Source organism: Rousettus aegyptiacus, unplaced genomic scaffold (assembly GCF_014176215.1).
Source record: "Rousettus aegyptiacus isolate mRouAeg1 unplaced genomic scaffold, mRouAeg1.p scaffold_m13_p_4, whole genome shotgun sequence".
Classification (NCBI taxonomy): domain Eukaryota; kingdom Metazoa; phylum Chordata; class Mammalia; order Chiroptera; family Pteropodidae; genus Rousettus; species Rousettus aegyptiacus.
In genome coordinates, this window is record NW_023416307.1 from 146,335,173 (window position 1) to 146,352,005 (window position 16,833).

At 35.7% G+C, this 16,833-nt stretch overlaps 1 long non-coding RNA gene and 1 pseudogene across 2 annotated transcripts in view; one reads left to right on the forward strand and one right to left on the reverse strand.

Annotated features, from left to right (window-relative positions):
• LOC118601651 overlaps positions 1 to 16,833 on the forward strand; it is a 343,923-nt gene that overhangs the window by 269,237 nt on the left and 57,853 nt on the right. The window lies entirely within an intron of this gene.
• Positions 2,006 to 2,124, reverse strand: LOC118601862 (annotated as a pseudogene).

Consider the following 16,833-nt stretch of genomic DNA (forward strand, 5'->3'; position numbering starts at 1 on the left):
TCATATATCTTTTCATGTTTATGTGAAAGAAAATATGAAAATAAATATACGTGAATTGGCATCACACAAACAATGTTCCGAGTAGATTGGATTAAAATTAAAATTAAAGATCAAAATTATAATTAAAAAGTAAAACAAAAACTCTAATATATTTAGATTGTCTCTATATTTCTAAATAATTTTTAGTCTGAAGAAGAAATCACATCAAAATTTATAAAAAATTTAAAGCACAATCACAATAAAATGATATTTGTCAAGCATGTAAACTGTTTTATGGAAATATGTAACCCTAAATACATATACTAGGGAAAAACCTGAACACAAAGAAATTATTAAACTAAGTCACTACTCAACAGGTTTGAAAATGAGTAATTATAATACAGCCAAAGAAAATCGATGGAAGAATAATAAATAAAAACAAATTAATAAATAGAAAAATTGAGAAGATAAAATCAAAAGCTGTATTGGTTGATTTTTTTCTTAAGAATGAAAAAATCAGGTAAAATATTAACCACATGTTGAATGCGTGTTTTGTATGTGTCTTTCATTTTTTTCATATTTTAGTGCTTGATGTATTTTATAAAATTTTTAAATGACTAAAAAGAAGATAGCTTAAATGTTGTTCCTTGTTCCTTTTTCATTTCTAACATGCTAAGGAACTAAGAAAAAAAATGGAAACATCAAATATGCTATCCTCGATGAAAGGAGTGTTTTTGTCTGAGATTAGAAAGAGACATGAGAGAGAAGGGCTGACAGAATAGTGTATTTTAAAGCACTTTCATTTTGAAATGGAAAAAACTTTTAATAACTTTATTATTATATTCCCTTTTGTCTCTATTGAGGAGAAAGATTTTTCTTTTTTTTTTTACTTTGGCAAACTGTATTGTGTTTATCTTGAACTGCTTTTCTAACTGGTTTGATGACTCATTATACATTATTCAGAGGTGCTATCCCTTAATCAGTCTATCCCCGGTATCCTGGCCCTCACTGGAGCAGTTAAAATAAGGGAGACTCAGCTGTGGGCCCTGTTCACTTTTCTTGACTTCAATTCTCAGTTTTCTCTCTTTATAAATATGCCAAGCTCAGGATTATTCATGTCATGCACAAGGGGTTTTTGCTAGTCAAATTATTATCTGAATTTGATTACATCTATTCATTGAAAAAAATAATGGTATTGAATGCTTATTACACATCAGACACTGCTAAAGAATCTGCTAGTATTTCTCGCATTAATATTTGATTCAAGGAGACTAAACTAGCCCAGTTTTTCTTTGAGCAGAATAAAATGAGCATCTTCTTTGGAAAGAATTTCAGTCCTCCTTCCTGTCTTCGTTCCTCCCTCTCTTCCATCCTTCTTTCCTTCTCTTAGGCTTTTCAAAGCACAGATGGCCCCAAATTATTATATATTAAAGAGAAAACTGAATATGAAGAAGTTCCATGTCAAGTACTACCAAGAAGTTAATTCTGGTTACTAAAGTATTATAAGGTTTTTGTTACAATGCAGTTTCACTCATTTTAAATAATATTTATGTATTATGGTTTAAAAATTGTTTTCACATATATTTTATCATTGAAACTCACAGAACTTCGTGAGGCAGATATCATATCTCTTTTACAAATGAGAAAATTATTGTTCCATGGTATAAAATGATAAGTTTATATTGTTATTAGTGATAGAAGCAGGACGCAGGCCTTGGGGTTTCATTTCAGGTCATGTTGTCTGTCTCACTTGCTCTTTCACATAGGGAATCTCATGGCATGGGAAGAGGGGACTGAGGGATGAGGGCTGCGGGGTTGGCGGTGGGAAGCAGTGTTTCTTGGAGGCTTCTACGATGGCCCCAGTGATTTTCCCAGGTGAACCTTACTTTAAACAGTAATTTTTAAGGGCTTTAAACTTATTTCAGCTTTTATTTATTTTTATTTTTTCGGCGAGGCAGCTCTTGATTGACCTCACAGTTTGGAAGGATCTTGTCAGCTTACAATTCTTTATTTTTTTTATTTTTTATGCCTACAGCACCTGGTCTTCCTAGGTGGTCTCCCAATCAAGTACTAACCAGAGCCGACCCTGCTTAGTTTCCAAGATCAGACGGGATTGGGCTTGTTCAGGGTTGCATAGCCATAGAGTTCAGCTTTTATTTTTATCACGACAAAATTTTATTGTGGTATAAAGTTTTAAAATCTCTAAATCCACTATCAAGAGACTTACTTACCTATTTAACATTAAAAATTATTTTAAAATACATTTACATGCTAAGGCCATTTAAGCAGAACATGGACATACGAAGTAGAAAATGAAAGCCTTGGTCTTCACATCAATCATTTCTCCCTCCACAAATTTAGTTAAAAATTACTGGCGTATCCTTCTAAAAGTTCTATCTATATGTCTCTCTATTTCTTTCTTTCTGTCACATGTGAATATACATTTGTGAGTATATTTATTACATGCCATTTGTATAAAAGGGATCATATAGATGTTGTCGCCTTATATTTTTCATTTAGTACATCTTAAAAATATTTCCATATTTGTCAATAGTTTGTGTCAAATCATTATCATAGCTTGCCTCGCTCTGGCCTTAGGGCTCCTCATTTTCATCTGCAGCATCATTCGATGTTGTTATGTTCGAGTTCCTTCTAAGCTTTTTCACTCGGGGAGTAAGAGTGAGTTTTTCCCAACGTGACTCATGTTGCATCCTTGGTACCATGTCAAGTCATTCCCTTGTACTTCATATCCAAGAGAAGGAGTATCTCTCAGCCCCTCAAGCTCCCTATTTCTATTTCTGATTGTCTAATATGAGTGAGAGTCTTGACTGGACTTTTCTGGTGGAGGAGCTGTTGCCTTGTGCTATGGACTTAATTGTATTCCATATAGTTTGTATGTTGACTCTCTAACCCTCAGTGGGGCTATGTCTGGAGATAGGGTTTATAGGAGTTATTTAAGGTTAAATGATATCATATGGCTAGAGTCCTAATCCAGTGGGGTTGTGGTCTTATAAAAAGAGAAAGATGTCCCTCTCTCTCTCTTCTCTTTCTTACTTTCCTCTGTACTATATTAAGATATAGCAAGAAGGCAGCAATCTGCAAACCAGAAAGAAAACTTTCTCCAGGAGCTGATTCAGCCAGCACCGTGACCTTGGACTTTCCAGCCTGCATAACAATGAAAAAATATACTCTGTCCATTAAACTATCCAGTCTGTGGTATTTTGTCATGGCAGCCTAAGCAGATTAAGACACCAGGTTTGAGAAAAGACCTGGAGAAAATCAGTAGGGCGTGAAGTAGATGAAATAGAGCAAATGAGGCCAAGATTGTATTGGAAGCATGTACGATGGGGTTGGAATCTTAGACAAGAAGTCTTAAAAGAGTACTATGATAAAAATAAAACTGCTTCAGGAGTTACAGTTAACAAAACCTGGTTTGCAGGGGACCGTGTAGTCACAGTCATCTTAACCAGGGCTGAAGTGACCCTTTCTTCCTCAGGAATGCTCAGATCTTTTCATCACGTATCCCTACCAGTGGATGAAAATGAAGGTGCAGCTGGCTCAGGGGAAAGGGGAAAGGCTGGAAGCATAAGGAGCTTATCCAACATGGAAATTTTAATCCTAGTATGTTTATCTTAAGGTATATGCAATTCACATTCTACTTCTTAATACAGATATATTATTTAATACATGAAATAACATTTAAATTTACTTTCCATGGTATATAGTTGGTGCTCCAAAATGACAGGAAAATAGCCTGTTTATCCTTTTATTTAAGGCCTTTTGTTGCCCCTACCCCACCACCCCTGGAGATGTGCATCATGGCTCAAGCCGCCATGTAAAGAAACGACAACAGGCCCAGAGGACAGGAGGAAGTCCTTTCCTCTGCACAGAACAATGTTTTGCTGGCATCTTACAAAACTAAAACAGAAAATAGATCACACTGCCTTTCTAGAATCTCACCAGAGACAGTTCTTCAAAATTTTCCATTCTTCTGACTTTCCTCTTAGTATATCAGTCATAAAGATAGAACTCAAATTTAAATAACAGCCCTCCTGAGACAAAACACTGCTTGAGAGAAATAGAATGAAGAGAGCTAAAACATAGAGAAATTATCTGAAGCCCTGAAGCTGTTGCTACTTGTCTCCATCAGTTTCCAAGCACAGATTTGGGTAGAAAGCTCTTTCTGTCATTTGAACAAAGAGCCAGAGAGTAAACTACTTTTAACAGTGCTAATGCCATTCGTTTGGTTTTGAAACTTCCACTTTACAGTGGCTTTTCAGTATTGACGTGCTGGTGTTTATGCACAGAATTCACTGTGATCAGAAGGACTGGAGTGATTCACTCGAGCAATGCAGTGCACACTCTTTGTCATTGTATAACCTTCATGCAGAGTCTTTATCCTGGAAATGCAATGCTGCATATATTCCTTGTAGAAACACATTCACAGTAAGTGGTATAGTGCATTCTCATCTATTTCAGTTTAATCTAGCTTAAGAAAACTGTCTGGCACTTTGCAGAACTAAAAACTGTGATAATTTAACAGTCAATCTTGTTATTAGGTATGTCATAAAATAGGCACATTCTCAAGAGTATTCTGAGGAAAATGTGTGTCGTACAGTTGTGATGGTCATGGGTTGTGAAGTTCCCTTAAATTCACTCTCCAACTTCAAGTGTCAGACAGGATTTGTGGGCAAAACTAGTCTATAGGGAATTTTCAGTTGTGTTAGGATCTTCTCTGATTGTTCCTGATCTTTAAATTTGAAGAAATATGGGGGGAGGAGCAATTTCTGATTTTCAGAGAAGTTAGAAGGTCTAGATATAGCATCTATCCATTCACCCACCTATCTATCCATCCATCCATCTATCCATCCATCCACTCACCCATCGACCCATCCATCCACTTACCTACCCACCCACCCAACCCATCCATCCATCCATCCATCCATCCATCCATCCATCCATCCATCCATCCAGGTTTTCAGTTTATTCTTCTATATTAAACAGTTTATAAAAGTTAGATAAAATTACTTATTTTCTCTCATATAATCTATACAACTTTCCAGGCCAGTTATTAACTTGAAAAACCACAAGATGTGAAGACCTGTTAAGTGTCTGAATTCATACTGAAGGGACTTTTTTTTAAAAAGTAAAAATAAAATCAGTGAAATGACCAAAAATAGAACTGAATTTTAAAAATGAAACAAAAATGGTATCAAATACATTTGCCATGAAAAGCAAATACAATGAAAAACAAAAACATTAGAGATGATTACAAAATATAGAGAATATTACAAAATATAGAGAGATCCTCTACATTTTTCTTTTAAAGAGAATTACTTTGGTAATTCTTTACAAGTGTACCATACATTTAGTATTTTAATGGTGATTGTCAAACTGTGTTTCCTGGAAACACTGATATTTAGCGAGCTGAACTGAGGTCACCTATTCTTAAATCATAACTCACATTTTTCCAACCATGTGAATTATTTGTCCCCAGTACACAGGGAAATAAATACAGAAATTAAGAGTAAGCAGTTGGGAACTTCGGTGGCAAAGTAATTTAATGTCTGTTTAATCTAGCAATAAAACTAAATGAGTTTTATGTTTTATTTATCTTTGGTTTTTATTTCATCTTCCTAACTCACTTATATTGACTTTTACTAAAATATCAGTCCATGGTAGATTGGGAATAAAGCAAAACAAAGCCACAATAACATCGACAAAAACTATCCATCATCGCATTAGTTTGAAAAGTATTGTTCTAAAATTTTCTTGATGAATATCAAGTTTGGAAAACAGTAGTGTATTTTTCAAAGCTCCCAATCTCCATGACACATTCTCATGCTCATTTAGCACTTTAATTTATTTCGATGCAGTGTGAAAGGTCCAGGTGCCTCCTCTAATATGATCTTAGCTTTTATTTATATAACATTTCATTTTTATTTAAAAGGCTATTCAATTCTTGTTTTTGTTTTGTTTATTTTATATAAAGAGAGAATGTTTATTTAAAAACACTTTATTCTGACGAAGTATAAGTGACCCTTGAATTGACATTGTACCACATCCCATAAGCCATTTGATGATAATAAGTTTTAATAAAAATATCTTCCACTTTTCACGACAGAGTAACAACATCTTTGCCGACACTTTCAATACACTGTCTCAGTCGTGATGTTGCTTGGTTTAAATTGCAGAAAAGTCTGTTGCTAGTGCCTGCTCCTCTGATGGCCCAGTGCTCCCAGAGGCTGACTCATCACCTATGAGCAGAAGTGTCTCAAGGCCTGTCAAAGCTTTTGCCACATCTTTTGCCATGTTTGGTACAGAGAGTCTGAGTCCCCTGAGAACCTCTGCAATTTGAACCAAAACTTCCTGCTGGCCTGTTATAAGCAGTGTCTCCTTTAGGTCCTTATTAAAATCACACAGGGGTGCCTCACATAGAAGGTTTTTCAGTATAGTCGTGAATAATGACCATGGTTCAGATTGAATTTACAGTGTTTCAGCCAAAGAAGTCAGGATTTTTCTAATAAGGGTTGGTGAGAGCAAAGCTCGACGGAAATTCAGATGTGAGGGTGCTGGAGCCTCTGTTTGAAGTCCTCAGTAAATCCAGCCCATCCGTGTCTTCCCTATATCCTTTAGAGATCTTCTAAAGAGAAGACCCCCTTTGAAATTCATGAGAGTTTCTCTATTTGATCAACTTAATGGGGTGTGGGCCAATATAAAAGACAGGATGCCTGCAGAGAACAGCAAGGAGGAAACCGAACCGAACAGTGCTATTCTCCACAGTCCGGTGAGGAAATTACTGCTTCCTCTCCTCTTGTGATAAATTGTGTCCCCTCAAAATTCATGTGTTGAGGCCTTAACCCCTAGTATGCAGAATGTGACTATATTTGGAGATAGGGTCTTTAAAGCAGTAAGTACGTTAAAATGAGGTAGCTAGTGTGGGCCCCAATTCAACCTGACTGGTGTCATAAGAAGAGCTGATTAAGACACACAGACGACAGGGATGCTGTGCACAGAGGAAAGACTATGTGAGGACACTGAGACTAGGTAAGGAGAGAGGCATCAGAGGAAACCAGAACTGCCCATTGGGTGGCTTAAGCCTTTGGAACTGTGAGAAATAAATTTCTGTTGCTTAAGCCTCGCTGTCTGTGGTATTAGTTACGGAAGCCCTAGCAAGTGAATACACGTACACATGCTGATCATGGATGAAACTGTACTCTACATTTGTGTCTCACGTTGTTTGTTCTGAGATGAACAAAATATAAAAACCTATGAGTAAGGATGTGAATAGATGAGCATATGTGGGATGTGAAGGTTAATACTTGCAACGGGGTCTATAAGCAACACAAGTTCATTTCTGCACATTTTTGCTATGTAGAAAGGATAGTCTGTCCACCTTTGTAGATAGACTTGAGGTTGATGATTGAAATTGATACTCTGAGGGGCTGACTTTGGACATCACCTCTGACTTAGTTTGTGAAGAACTACATACAAATAAGATACCTGATATTTAGGGATTTTTCTTAGGAGAGTTGCAGTGATGAGAATAGGTTTTGAAACTCTGATCACAGAATCTGTGACCTGAACAGAGCACAAATGATAGTTCAATAAGTCCTCCGAATGAAGAACCTCCTCATTGGTGAAAAGATCCTATTTTTACATTTAGATTTAGAGTTTTCTTCATCTTGACTTTTTGACAATCAAGAAATGTATCATAGTTATTAATATAGAAGAAATGTCAACTTGTGTGTATTTATATATTAATTCATCAAATATTTATTTAATACCTAATATATGCTGAGTGTTATGGTAAATTCCTGGGAACATTGTTCATGTATTTATGAAATTAAAATTCTAAAGTGTCTTTGAGGGCTATGGGAGTTAGGGAAAGGCAAGCAGTCCATTGAATAAATACAGTTATAATAATAATAGATTCTCTAAAAAGAGAATACTGGAGGATGAGAGCTTTTTATAGAAAGTCTAAGTGATGAGAATAGAAACCCCTATAAAGTTCAAAGGGAAAACAGCTCCAGCAAGGGGAAACAAATGAAATAAGATTTCAAGGAACAGAAAGAAGAACAATGTATCTGAAATAAAGAAGATAGGGAAGGATAGAAGGTGAGGTCAGACTCATGAGACCAAACCATGTCGTTTGTAGTTACTGGGAGAGCATTTGAAAACCACTGGAGGGTTTTATGGTGTCAGGCTAACATTTAAAATATTTCTTTTTCATTTAGTAATACTTACGACATATTGTCTTGGTGATGTTGCTTGTGAGGGGTCTAGACTGAAAAATAATCTGCTATCAGCCGCCTAGCCAAGTAGAGGGGACCAAGTAAAAGATAAATTGTTCAATTACATGTGTTTTGCTATTCTGGAAACAGCTCCTTTGTGTGAGCACTGTGCTAGATTCTCTGCAGGATTCACTTGTGATAAAGACAAACTTCCTTTTCTCAAAATCCTAATCTCACTAGGAAGAGAAATTGTTGTTTGGATTTGAGGAATGAAGTTCTAAATAGTTTAGTTAACATTTAGGGATTTTTATCTGAAAGACAAGTTGTTGGTCTAATTCAGACATGTAATTGCTCCAGATACTTTTATTCTGGTTCTTCTGGACATTTATTCTTGGTCAGTCAGTGATAGTACATGTTGGGCTAGGAGCAAACAGGTTGACATCATTAGACAGGCTGCAAAATAAATGACCTTGGCCATACAAGAGATCTAAAGGAGATGGAGATCATCACTTTCTTAGGTGAGATTGAAGGTCTAATATATGAGAAAAAAAATGGTGTCAGATAGGGCCACGCAAAACACTGAGGGTATCAGGCCTTCTCAAAGGGCATGGCTATCCTAAAATAAGGGGACTAACTATGGGCTTCTTTCAGTATATTTCAAGCTGGTCTGTCTGTCCTTAGCTATATAGCAATTTAGCAGACTTATTAATTATCATTTATAGTAATATGTGATCAGAATTCTAAAAGAGGCATATATATTATACAGAGAGAGAAAATCCTATTTGTATGAATTGTAAAACAAGATACCTCCATCTTGAGGGTGACATGGGTGAGAGGATGACATTTTAGAGGGAGGGGACTTTGTGATTAAATATAAATATGCAGAGTAACATGTTCAATAAAAATATGCATTAGGGACTAGAATAAAAAGAACATAAACAGTAATAATAAATGACATTTGAAGAGATCACATTATATTCCTCAGTACTGTACCTTATATACATTATCCTATTTAGTCATCGTACAAACCTAGAGTGAGTAGATCGCATTATGACCCCATTTTAAGAGGAAATAACTGAGATTAATATAATTTATATCATATGCTCACATTCCCCCAAAAGCTCTAAAGGAATGGCATGGTCATGATAAGAAATTTAATTTGCGTTCAGTAGTCTCAAGGGAGCAATTAAAAGTTTCAAGTGGAGTAATAGCATGATCAGAACTGTTCTTGGAAAAATAAATAAGAGAAGAATGTGGTGGGCTAGAATGGACTATAATTTACTTGGAGGATCAAGTCAAGAGGTTCTTTCAGTAGCTCAGGAGGAGAGATGATAGTCTCCTGCCAAAGTAGTGTCCATGAGGAATAAAATGAGAGGATACATATTAGAGTAATTGCAAGATATCATCTCTAAGATTGGTAACAGGACGATGGGGCAAGAGAGAGAATGAATGAGTCCAGGCTTGTAAACCTTGGGATGTCTTAGTCACCGGTTAAGCCATTAATAGATAGTTGAACAAAAATAGAGGAGCAAGTTTGAGTTCAGAAACTCTAATATGGAGTTATGTCTACTTGCATGTCAAATACCCACAAATATTGCTTGGCTCATAACAAATATTTGCCCTGTATGAGAATAGGATGGACATCCTAGCAAACAAGGGTATTATCATTTGTATAACATATAATCGTGGCAGATTATTTGCAAGAAGACCACACTTATATACCTTCTTATATCCATGATCCTTTGAAATGTGACTGTGGCTTCTTTTATAAAGATGTGGAATCTACCTCTTGAATTTGGGCTGGCTGTGATTTGCTGTGATCAATAAAATATGGGGCAAATAATATTATACCAGTATTGAGACTAAGCTTCGCTCTCCCTCAAAATTCTCCTCTGCTGTGTGATTAAGCATGAGCCAGCCTACCGAATGATGAGAGATATATTAGCCAGACATATCTGGTGCCCATTCAACTACCAGACATATGTGTGAAGCTATCTTAGATCAAGCAGGCTCACACAATCAGTTAGCTGACAGTAGGCAGCTAGTGAGCCCTGTCAAGATCAGCCAAACCTGCTGAGATTACCAGAACTAGCCAGCTGATCTATACATTTGAGAAAAACAGTGACATAGTTATTGTTTTAGGTCACTAAGTTTTGAGATGGTTGTTACACAGCAATAGAAAACTGATATAGTGTTTTATACACAGTGTAGGAAAAATTTGAAATATGGATTGAAAAAAAGATAATTAAAATCATCCATACTCCCACTCAGTTAACATAGCAGCTCTCCTTTTGGTATAATTAAGGCCTTTCACAGTGATATACTCACAATTCATTGACTGAATGCTTGTGTTCCCCCAAATTCATATGCTGAAGCCGTAAGCCTCACCGTGTTGGTATTTGCAAGTAAGGGCTTGGGAGGTAATTAGGTTTGACTGAGCTCATGGAGGTAGAACCCCTGTGATGGAATTGGTAACCTTATAAGGAACTGGAGAGACTTGAGCTCGCTCTCACAGCCATGTGAGGAAACCAGGAGGGGAGCGCTCAACTAGAACCAGACTGTGCTGGCACCTGGTCTTGAACTTCCGGGCTTCAGAAGTATGAGAAATATATATTTGTTGTTTAAGTCACCCAGTATATGATATTTTGGTTATAGCAACCTGAATTGACTAAAACACAAAATGAAAATATCAAGACTATCAATATTTTGTTCGAAACCAACCTTTTTTCACTTGGTATATAGTATGCATTTTCCATGGGAATGAATCTACATCTCCATGTAGTTTACCATTTATAGTCTATCTGTAGCCTGTAAATGTACATCTGGAATTCTCTATTTATCTTTATAATGAATGCAATTGTTCTGTTAAGTGTCTTCTTTGACAAGGCAGTAAGGGTCAGATAAATAGTAAATTTATGTAGGCAACATATGAAATATCTAACATCTTAGCAAAAACTAGTATACATTTTGACTGGAGTGGCCCTGGAAATAGGAAAAATGCTTTTAATAAAAGGAAAACATGACCTAAGTTATATTAAAGATGTCAAGTTTGGTGAAGTATGATCTGATGAAGGTCATGGGCTATAAGAGTTAGACTGCCCAAAAGAAAGCAAAAGCTGAGTTATCATTTGTCAGATCAAAAGCAAAATGTTTTCTTTTTTAATAGGAAAGGCATGAGTGGGATGGTTATAAAAAACTCACAGTTCCACCCTTCAGGAGGGTGATGCAGGCAAAGAATCTAAAAGTTGATGTGATGTTTGAAAGGGATTTATTTGGTCTTTTATAAAGGATAGATTTGATGTAAATAGTCAAGGGGGAATTGTTTTGAGTAAATGTTTATTAGACACCCTCGTATTTATGATGTCTCATGAGGTGCTAAAAGGGGTACAAATGCATGAATTGCATGATAAATGCAATGTTCTCTTACTGTGTATTAGCAATCACATGTTTTATTTATTATCTTACTGAATTCTTTCCAGACCCTTATGCTCAAGGTGTAACTTTTATGAATTTCATAGGAGACACTCATAGTCTAGCTATTGTTTTCACATTGTTGTTTTGATGGAAGTAGGATGCCGAGGGAAAAATCAGTCAATAAATAAACTTTTATTGGGCATAAATTTTTAGTGAGACATTAGGAGGAATGGGGATTCACAAAGTAAAAAGAGCACGTGGACCTTGAGAAGGTTTCCTGTGTTTGAAAGTTTGCAAAATAGCTGTTCATGCCCTTGACTAAACTCAACAATTTGTGTGCAAAACTAATGCAAAAACTGACGGGAAAAAAAAAAAAAAGCTGGGCAGCAGAAGGTTTGGGATCCAAGTGTGTGGGAAACTGCTTCTCAGAGGGGAAAGGCACTTTCATTTAATAACCGAGATGGCATGAGGGTTTTAGGTGGGCACTTTCCCTCCTCCTCCCCTTCCTACGGGAGCCATTGTTAGTACTCTCAGCACAAACAAAACAATAAACAGCACCAGCCCAGCACTGGCTAGCTGAGACAACCGGAATTCCAGACGGTACCAGTATGGCAATGATTAGAGTTGAGAGGGAAAGAGCTGAGAGTGTGCTAAAATAATGAGTGACCATTGGTATGCCTGGATGGTTGACATGTGTCTGAGGTGATGGTATCGTCTCCCCTCCAGGAGAAGTGGCAGAAGCTAGTGTAGTCAGTGTCCCTGAAGGGTCACTTCCAGTAGAATCTGAGAGTAGCTTCCTGTATTTACTCCAGGATGCCAATAATATTCCCCAGTGGCTTATAATATCAGGAAGATTGGAAAGAATTGTTCTAAGCTTTTATTTATAGGAGGAAGATATAAGAACTGATAATATAAAGGACCATTGCTAGGACCTTAGGATAGAAAATGAATTCTTAAATAAACAAAAATGCAAAAGCATATAGAAACTGTTGATTTATATACAGAATATTCAAAGAAATACTTATAACAGTATTTAAAAAGTGGAACACACACCCATGCCCATATCCTCACCCGTCCCACAACACACAAAATGGTTCTAGACAATTTAAAGGGAAAGAAACCTAAATGGCAAGTAAGGATGTAACAATGCTCTCTCTCTCTCACTATTAATCAGAGAAATAATAGTTAAACAATAAAAGAGATACCACACTGACAAAAAATAAAGCCTCAATTGTTGCAAATATTGATAGGGTACTGGGAAATAGGAACTTTTAATAAACTTCTGACATTAGTCCCTTAGTGACATCGTACATGCTTAGTAACGTTAAGTTTTCGTATGTCCTATTACCTGAAATCCAGCTCAAACAAGGGCAAGTATGTATTCTTTTTGGAACATGCATGAGGGTTTTCCTCACTACACTAAAGGGGGTGGGGGAGTTGGAGGCCGCCTAGGGTAGAAGTGTGAAATATGGTATATGCATTTATGAAATGCTCAGCAGCAGTCAAAAACAATGTATAGGTATATACCATGATAAGTTACAGGTACATACCGGAATAAGAATAGAGTTTAAAAGCATATTTTTTAAGTAAAAAAGAGTTATTAATAAGAAGATTTTGTAGTGTAATGATATGTCCATGAAACTAAAACACACACACACACACACACACACACACACACACACAAACACACAAATTCATAACAGTGTATATTTTTAAAAGACATATGCATAGCCAAGCATTATCACCAAACACCTGTGACATAAATTAAATAGAATTAGAGGATTCTCAGAATGGAGTGAAAAATACAATAAAACAAGAAAGGAAATGTGGCAAAAAAAAATATCTACTAAGGGGAAAGCATGCCCGAAATATGTATGGGGAAGGTCATTGATGTCATCTTTACTTTGAGTCATATCCATCCCCCATTGAATTAAATCCAACTTGGTCCTCACCTGCTAAAACTGGCAGGAAATATAATTTCAGTTATTTTTTTTCCCGTTTATTTTTTCTGTCGATTTTAGCAGAACTCCGTATACTTCTGTGACCCAACAGAGATTCCAAAGTTAACAGTGACTTTAGCTTGCCATGGTCACTGATATTCTTGAGCTTGTCGCCCCTGTCAAAAGTTAGACTTTATTTTGCCTGGTACTGCTGCTCCTCAGGGTAGGCAGCAGCAACGCCTGCTTTCTGTAGCCTGCTTTACTGTTGTGTGTCCATGGTCCTTAAGGTAGCTGTTAGCAGCCCATCCCTCCGAGTTTAGTCTCTTCCATAGAGTTAGGTACTTGTCCACCCTGCATCCTCCCAACCAGCCTCTACTGTGTCACCTTCCAGGGTAGCCCAGGACAAACAAGATTGAAACCAATCCTTGGAGTTACCAAGAACATGAGCAATAGGACAGAAAAGCTCAGCTCTCCTTTGAGTGAGAAAAGTGTACGTGGAAGCAGGAGAGAGTATCATCATTTCATTTCTATGTAATTTATAGCTACAAGAGGCTGGCACAAATTAATGTCTTCATGAATCAGCCAAGCACAGATGTGAACCAGGCTTCTTCACTTCAAGATTTTCCATACTATTTATTATGTTAAAGAATTGCACTTGGGGTCTGTGCATAGCATTTTGCAAATTTATTTGTCCTTGGATTTTTTTTTCTTGGAGTATACTATAAAACACTCTTTGTGGAAATTCTAAACTAAGGAATTGCTTTATCTCATTAGAAGTCATTGTATGGCTAGCTTCAGCTCAAAAAATGAACACATAAATTTGATGACACAATTCATGCAAGCCCAGAACAGAGCTGTTCTTTCTAGTGTCATTCCTATATTATATATCTTCAATGATAAAACAATGAAATCTTCCAGTTTTTTTTTTTTCAGATACAGCAGAAGAAATTGATTCTGCCACATGGCTAACTAAGAATCAATAATATTTGATCTTATGCAATTCACTGGTGATTTGCTCAATTAGTTCTCACAGATGCATGTTATTCACTCTATAGGATGTAGAGTCATTTAATGTTAACTGAAGGATACAACTTATAAGTAAAAGTATTTTCCTTGTTATTACTATTATTTCTAGTATTATTAAGTGATGGAATCCCAGTAATTGCCAATAAGAAGTTAGTATTAAAAAATTTTAATTTAAACATAATTTTCTTGATAAAGGAACAGGCTTTTAATTGTCAAGTTCTTCATGACTATATCAGCTTAGCAACACCTTTGGAGAGAAGTAAGGGCAAACTGGATACAGATCCTTTTTGATTTGATTTGCTTGATAAGAATAATTTACGTTTACATGACCTATGAGTTTGTATAAAACAAAATGATAGAATTCTAGGCTGAAATATAACATGAGCTTAATTATAAGGAGAAACATGCTTCTTGATGGTCCTCATAGAAAGATGAGAAGCTAAGAGATGCTTAGAGCCTCTCATTTTAGTTTGTGTTTTCATCAAGAGGCTAGGTATGAATAACAAGTATTGCATTAATTTACGTGTGTGAGGTGGAGGTGATAAAATGACAACTATATGTATATATATATATATATAAACTCTCATTAAACATAAACAATTGTGATGCAATGACAAGATCATGGACTTCCATGTACATCAAGAGATATGTACAGAAATGAGCAGAACAGCATAACTATCAAAATTTAGAAAACTCAAGATAAGGAATATGCATTGTCTTAGTATTATTTTATTCTATCATTCTTTCGCCTTTCCTGATGTTCCAAGATTTCTTCTTTTATCATTTTCTTTCCATTTAAAAAAATTCCTCCAGTCAGTCATCCTTTTGGGGTAGATCCAATGGTAACAAATTCTTTGTTTTGTTTACCTGAGAATCCTGATTTGCCTTTAATTCCTGAAAGATATATTCACAAACTTACAGTTTTTTTTCTTTTTTAATTGAATTTTTTTTGAATAACCTTGATTAATAACATTATATAAATTTCAGGAGTGCAGCTGTATCATATGACAGCCATATACTCTGCTGTGTGCTCACCACGCAAAGTCTACTCTCTTTCCTTCACCACGCATTGGGCCCCTTTGCCCTCTGTGTCCTCCCTCCACCCCCAGATTTAAAATTTTGTGTTGTCAATTCTTTTCTCTCATCACTTGGAAAATATTGTGCTGCCATTTCCTTCTGGTCTCTGTATTTCTGATATGAAATATGGTGTTACTAGAATTGTGTTTTTTCTACAGTTACAATGTAGTTTCTCTCTGAGTGCTTTCAAAATTTTTACTGTGTCTTTTTTCAGAAGTTTAACTATTATGTGACTTGGTGTAGATTTTTTGGGGGGGTTTTCTTGTCTGCAGTTTATTTGGCTTCTTGAATCTGTAGGCTGCTTTTGTCAAATTTGAGATATTTTCAGGCATTAATTTTTGAGTACTTTTTTAATTTAACTCTCATCTCCCTTTCTAGGACTCTGATGAAATAAATATTAGATCTTTTGTTACAGTTCTATAGGATCCCCCCACTCCCCACCCATATTTTCTCTCTGTTGTCCAGATTGGGTAATTGTATTGATTTTTAATAAATAGCATATAGTAGATTCTTGATTTTTTAATCCAATCTGACAATGTCTGAGATATAATTGGGGTTTTAGACCGCTAAAGTGTAATCAAATGATTGATATGTTTAGATTAAGGTACACCATCTTACTATTTTCTATTTGAACATCTGTTCTGTCTCCTCTCTTTTTCTACCTCCTCTTGGATTGATTGAACATTTATTTAAAATTCCATTTTATCTTTTGTATTGACTTATTTATACCCCTTGTTTATATTTTCAGTGATATTCCCTAGGATTTACAATATCTATCTTTAATGAAACAGAGAATATCTTCAAATAATATTACATTGCTTAATGTATAGTGAAAGACTTTACAGAAATATATTCCTGATTGCTTCCTCTCATCCTCTGTGGTGTCGTTTAAATGCGTCTCACTTTTTTCATGTGCTTTGATCGTACAAAACATTGACATTATTTTTGTTTAGACAGTGAGTTACCTATCAGAAAAACTTTAAATAGCAATATTTTATTTCTGTTTATTTATCACAGTTCCAGAACTCTTCAGTTCTTGTGTTGATTAATTTTTCCTGATATGATACTCCTTTTCCTTGAATAATTTCTTTCTATTTTTTTGTACAATAGTCCCTCTGCCAATAAATTTCCTCAATATTTGGGTAAAATCTTTATAGTTAATT